Below are 5,592 nucleotides of genomic sequence, written 5' to 3' on the forward strand. Positions count from 1 at the left end.
GTGGGAATGAAATTATGAAATGTCATAATGGCAACAAAGGTGTACAAAACATCGCTACCTATGAAGCTGATGATGATGATGATGATGATTACCATGATGACCATGATGCTGGTGATGATGGTGATGACGATGTGGTGGTGATGATTATAATTATGATGGTCATGGTCATGGTCATGGTCATGATGATGGTGATGATGATGATGATGGTGGTGATGGTGATGATGGTGATGGTGATGATGATGGTGATAGTGATGATGATGGTGATGGTGATGATGATAATGCCAGTCATATACTTACGATGCTAGTGTGAGTATGCTGATGATATTAATGACACTGCTGATCATAAAGGATTATCAAAGTGTATCAAGTGGATCAAGAGTTGCTCTTTCCTGTAGATATTATGGCTTTTGAAAATTTTCAAGTCTGAGTATTTCCCCCATGAAGTTCTTCTCTGAAGAAGTAATGCACAGCTGTAAGAAAGCTTAAAATAAATTTCCGAGATTGACAAGGTTCATTGTGAAGGCAGTGTCATAAGATAACAGATCTAGCAGTATTACCCCGCAGGTAAGCAAGTGACTCCAAAATATTGCAAGCCGTTCAAATGTAATTATTACAATTTAAAGCTGCATTATAAATCTCTGGTAATGGAGAATTGTTGGTTCATGCTCTCTGTTTTTTACTTTCCATTTGCTGCTTCATTATCTCCAGCCACCTTTATATACATTTCTTTTTGTAGCAATTGGTAATCGAAATATGCATTTGGGTAATTCCGTGAAGTTGGGGCACAAAGTGTTACATTTTAGCATAACTCAATACTAATTATGCTATACATATATTGTTTATAGGCTTTACATTTGTATTGAGACCATACATTTTCCTGGAAATTTTGTGCCATTCAGACTCAATTTTGATGACGTTATCTTTAAAAAATGTAACGGTGTCCTGTAGCATCGTGACGTGTCCATGTAGCATCGTGATAGTTAAAATCTGGTCCTAAAAGACAAATTAATGCAATTAGCTTCACCAAAATTTGATATAATATGCATAATTACTAGATTAGTCAGATAGCTAAATATCTTAACTTTCCTTTCCACAGTTTTACTTTTACAAGAAAATTACACAATGTGTCACTATGCTACGCAGTGTCCACCAAATGTAACAAAAAAGGACACCGCGTAGCATCGTGATACATTTTGTAATTTTCTTTTAAAATTAAAACTGTGTACAGGAAATTTGAGATATTTAGCTATCTGACTAATCTAGTAAATATGCATATTGCATCAAATTTTGGTCAAGCTAATTGCCATAATTTGTCTCTTAGGACCAAATTTTAAAATATCACGATGCTACATGGACACATCCCGATGCTACAGGACACCGTTACGTATTGTTTAATAACTTCATCAAAATTGGGTCTGAATGGCACACAATTTCCAGGAAAATGTGTGGCCTCAATGCAGATGTAAAGTCTACAAACAATAAATGTATAACATCATTAATATTGAGTTATGCTGAAATGTATTTTTCAAATATCACGATGCTACATGGACACTGCCCCAACTTCATGGAATTACCCATTTGTATTCTACTATATACATATTTATTTATCATATACGGGGCTCAGCACTAGCGGTGGCCTGGTGGCCCTTGGCCACTAAAAAATTATATCTGGTCACAAATTTCCAAAAAAGCTATCTTTTGGTGGCCCGATCATGCAGCTAAAATCAAAATGAATGTGTACAGTACGCTCCCTTTATAACGAACACGGCTATAACGAAATTCCGGTTACAACGAAGTAAAAATTTTGGCCGAAACATTATTCGCTCTATGTATTTTTATTGTTTATCTGTTCGGTTATAACAAAATTTTGATATAACGAAAGAAAACTGCAGGTCCCAAGGACTTCATTATAATGGGATTCCACTGTAGGCTCCTATATATATTTCCTTCTACTTCAGGCTTCTGTGTTTCTTTTTCAGATCAGCAAGATTTCAAATTCAAAGATTTAGTGGTCCAAGTGGGCCACCCAGCTTGGGGCCACCAGTGAAAAAGAGTTAGTGTTGAGCCCGGATGTTGAGCCTGTGTGAAATGTGAATGAACTGATGGGACACAATGAAATCATCAAGATGTTAAAAAATTTTCTGTCATTTGCTGCATGTTGCATTACTTTCAGACATAAGTAAGAGATGTTAAGTGACTCGTACACATTTGCCTGTCATTTCTGTATTTGATATTGTGTGTCTTTAGATGTGCGTTGTGTAAGACACTTTTAGTGCATGATTTGATATCATCTTGATTTTAGTGTATCACTTACAAAAGTTGTGTTGTTCTTCCAGATTATACCTTTGAAAAAGGAACATTGTTAAGAATGTGTGGGACTACATGGGATGTTTGCCTCGTGATGTTTACTAGTAATTTTATGTGTGATACACTAGTGCAATCATGTACTCATTACTGATTTATTTTTCTCAAATACTGGTCTTCCATGTCAGTTGAAAAGGATGTATAAATGAACAAAATTGGTTTCTGTCATACAATGTACATGTTTTAATCAGTGCCAAATTTTTGAGGAATGCATTGTATGTCATATCAGTATGCTAATCCTTAAACTGTCTTTGATGTATAGAATTTGAACAAATATAGACCAATTCTGAGGGTGGTATTTCATATTTAACTTTCAGTTGCATAATGTATAAGTATATATTTGTATCTCTCTATTTCTCTCCAAGTCTTTCTACCTGTCTGCCCTTTGGAGAAGAAAATCACAAGTCCTTTTATGCACCAGAACAGCTATTGTTACCTGGTAGCTTCTTACCGGTATGCCAAGTAATGTATGGTTCCTGTTACAAAGTGTAGTAAGTGTATGTTTACCCAAGTTTGAATGCAGTTAATGTATGTTGGAAAACACAGAAGTTCGTTTTACCACTTCTAAAGCAATCGTGTTGAATATTGTGATGTTTCCCCATATGCTACGTTGTATTCCGAGAATCCTTACAGTGCTTTGTTCATCAGTTGACGATTGCACTGGAGTGCCTTCTTACTGATTGGTGCAATGTCTGGAGATTTATTGTTCATGAATAGAGATTAGCTAATCCCTCTAATCCTTTGTACTGTGTCACCATGACCTTCCTGTTGCGGGTGCTGTTCGTTATTCCGAAGGTTCACTATTCCGAAGGTTCGTTATTCCGAAGGTTCGTTAATCCGAAACACGCAAATTCCCTATATCTAGAGGTTCGTTAATCCGAAAATGAATAAGGGTTCATTAATCCAAACATTTGTGGCGTTATTCCGAAGGTTCGCTATTCTGGAGATTCGTTAATCCGAAAATGAAATTCGGAATAACGAACCTTCGGAATAACAAATCTTTGGACTAAAGAGCCTTCGGAATAACGAACCTTGGGAATAACGAGCTGTAACCCCTGTTGCACTGGGACACATTACTACATCCGAGTGGGCTTGTTAACCTTCAACTAGGTCAAGTTTGGATGGATTACTGATGGCTGATGACAAAGCTAGGCAAGTAAAGCACATTGCCTCTGCATCCAAAGGGTAAAGGGACATTCACTGTGTAGTACTATATTCACTTGTCTGGATAAAGTATGAGAATTACACCATCACACATTTTGATGCAGGATAAGTATGTTGCACTATTACACTGGGGGCAAGAAGTTTTTGAAAGAATATAAACTATATGTTGTGCTGCATGGAAGTATTATATTGCACAAAGTGTATGTGTGTCTGTTCTTATCCTAGAGATGTCATTCAAAGATATTTCCCCCTCCTGTGCTAATTTGTTCCTCATACAGGATAGAAAAGCTACATAAGTGTATACGCCAACTGTCAGCTGCCAGAGTCATGCACTCAAATTGGAAAACTAAAAAAAAAAAAAAAAAAACTTGTTCAGTGAATTTGAGTTGAAAGACTTGGATTGCAAAACAACTTGTGTAATTTTTTATGCAATTTGGGGCATCATATTTCAAATTAGCATGATAATTCTTAGCATGCTAGCAGATATCCTGTTGATTTCGGGAAAAGCAACATTGCTGAATGTCAAACCATTTAGGATCTGATGTACATGTATCTCAGAAAAACAAACAAACAAACAAAGAAACAAACTGACACTGTACAAATCAGTGTAAGGTAGCCAGAGACTCCAACTCTCCCACTTTTGATGGGAGATCTCCCGCTGAAAGCCCATTTTTGCAAAATCTCCCATTCTCCCGCTTGAGATTTAATTTCTCCCGCCCTGGCTCTGTGTCTCCCGCTTGAAATGATTTCTTACTTATTGCCATTCTTACTTATTGCCATCGTATGTTTAAAAATAGGCCTTAGATAGCACGAGAGAGCACCGAGAACCGTAAGAGCTTCCAGTGCCCTGGACCCCGTGATGTGCGCTTCGCGCCTGGAGTCTCCCGTTTCCTAGAGGTCTCAAGCGGGAGAATCTCCAGATCAGAAGGTGCTTGGGGTTGGAGTCTCTGGGTAGCTGCACTTCAAAGTACTACTATGAGTAAACTGTATTTCACAGTATCCACAAAGCTTTGCTAGATTTTTAAGTACATGGTACAGAATGTGTGTGCAGCTTGTAATAGTATGTACCATTCTCAAAACAGTCATGAACAAGTCTTCGATGTGTGAAATATGGTATGCTGGGAGCTTTTACAGTGTAGTGCTTCTCAAATGGGCTCTGTTCCTTCTCAGATCCTTACTCAGGTTTCAGGAATCAAGCAATGGGTTTCAGTCTTCTGGAGAAGTGTGAAGTGTTTCTACACTTTCAAGAAGTTTTAAAAAGTTCTTGTTCTTTTTAAGAGTGCTTTCATTTACTCGCAAGCGGGACATGCTGTCTTAACTTTTTATACTTTTGTTATGCAAATTGCAGTTATGTTAATCTACATGTTGGTATCGCATTGATCATCATTATGTAGCAGTCAACACCTTTACTAGAGCATAAGATTAGCACTATACTTGGTAATTTATTTTTGTGTTACTTGTGTAGTTGAACTTGCCACTGGCATGTACCCTTTTCTGAAATAAATAGATACAGTATATCAGTTGAATACTGATTAAAATGCATATAGCATGTAGTGTTTCCATTTTGATGTGTTGTGGAGGTTATTTCTATCAATACAGGTGTGTTTTTCATATTAGATGAATCTGTGTACAACTAGCTTACATTACTAGCTACCTTTATAGCCTGCCCTTATACATGATATCGCTGTTGGGTCGACAAAACCCTGTATCTAAAAAATGCCACATGTTCAGGAGAATGAAATAACATGGCAGCCAAACCACAACAAATGGGATCACCTTTCCTTTGACATGCTGTGGTGGCTTCATTTTGGGGTAAGACAGCTTGGATTTGGTCAGGACATCACTTAACCAATTATCTGACAATTAAAACAAATGATTTTCTCCAAAATTTGTGATACAAGGTCTTGTCACACCACCAACGATATGCTTTCTGACCCTAGTAGGAGCTACCCTACCCCTCAACAACAACAAAAAAAAAAAAGTTCCACAGTCCCTTGTACGTATGTGTACTGTGCACCACGGTGAAACAGACATAATATCAACTTGAAACAAGTTTTCTTCTTT

This window comes from Diadema setosum, chromosome 7 (assembly GCF_964275005.1).
Source record: "Diadema setosum chromosome 7, eeDiaSeto1, whole genome shotgun sequence".
Taxonomy (NCBI): domain Eukaryota; kingdom Metazoa; phylum Echinodermata; class Echinoidea; order Diadematoida; family Diadematidae; genus Diadema; species Diadema setosum.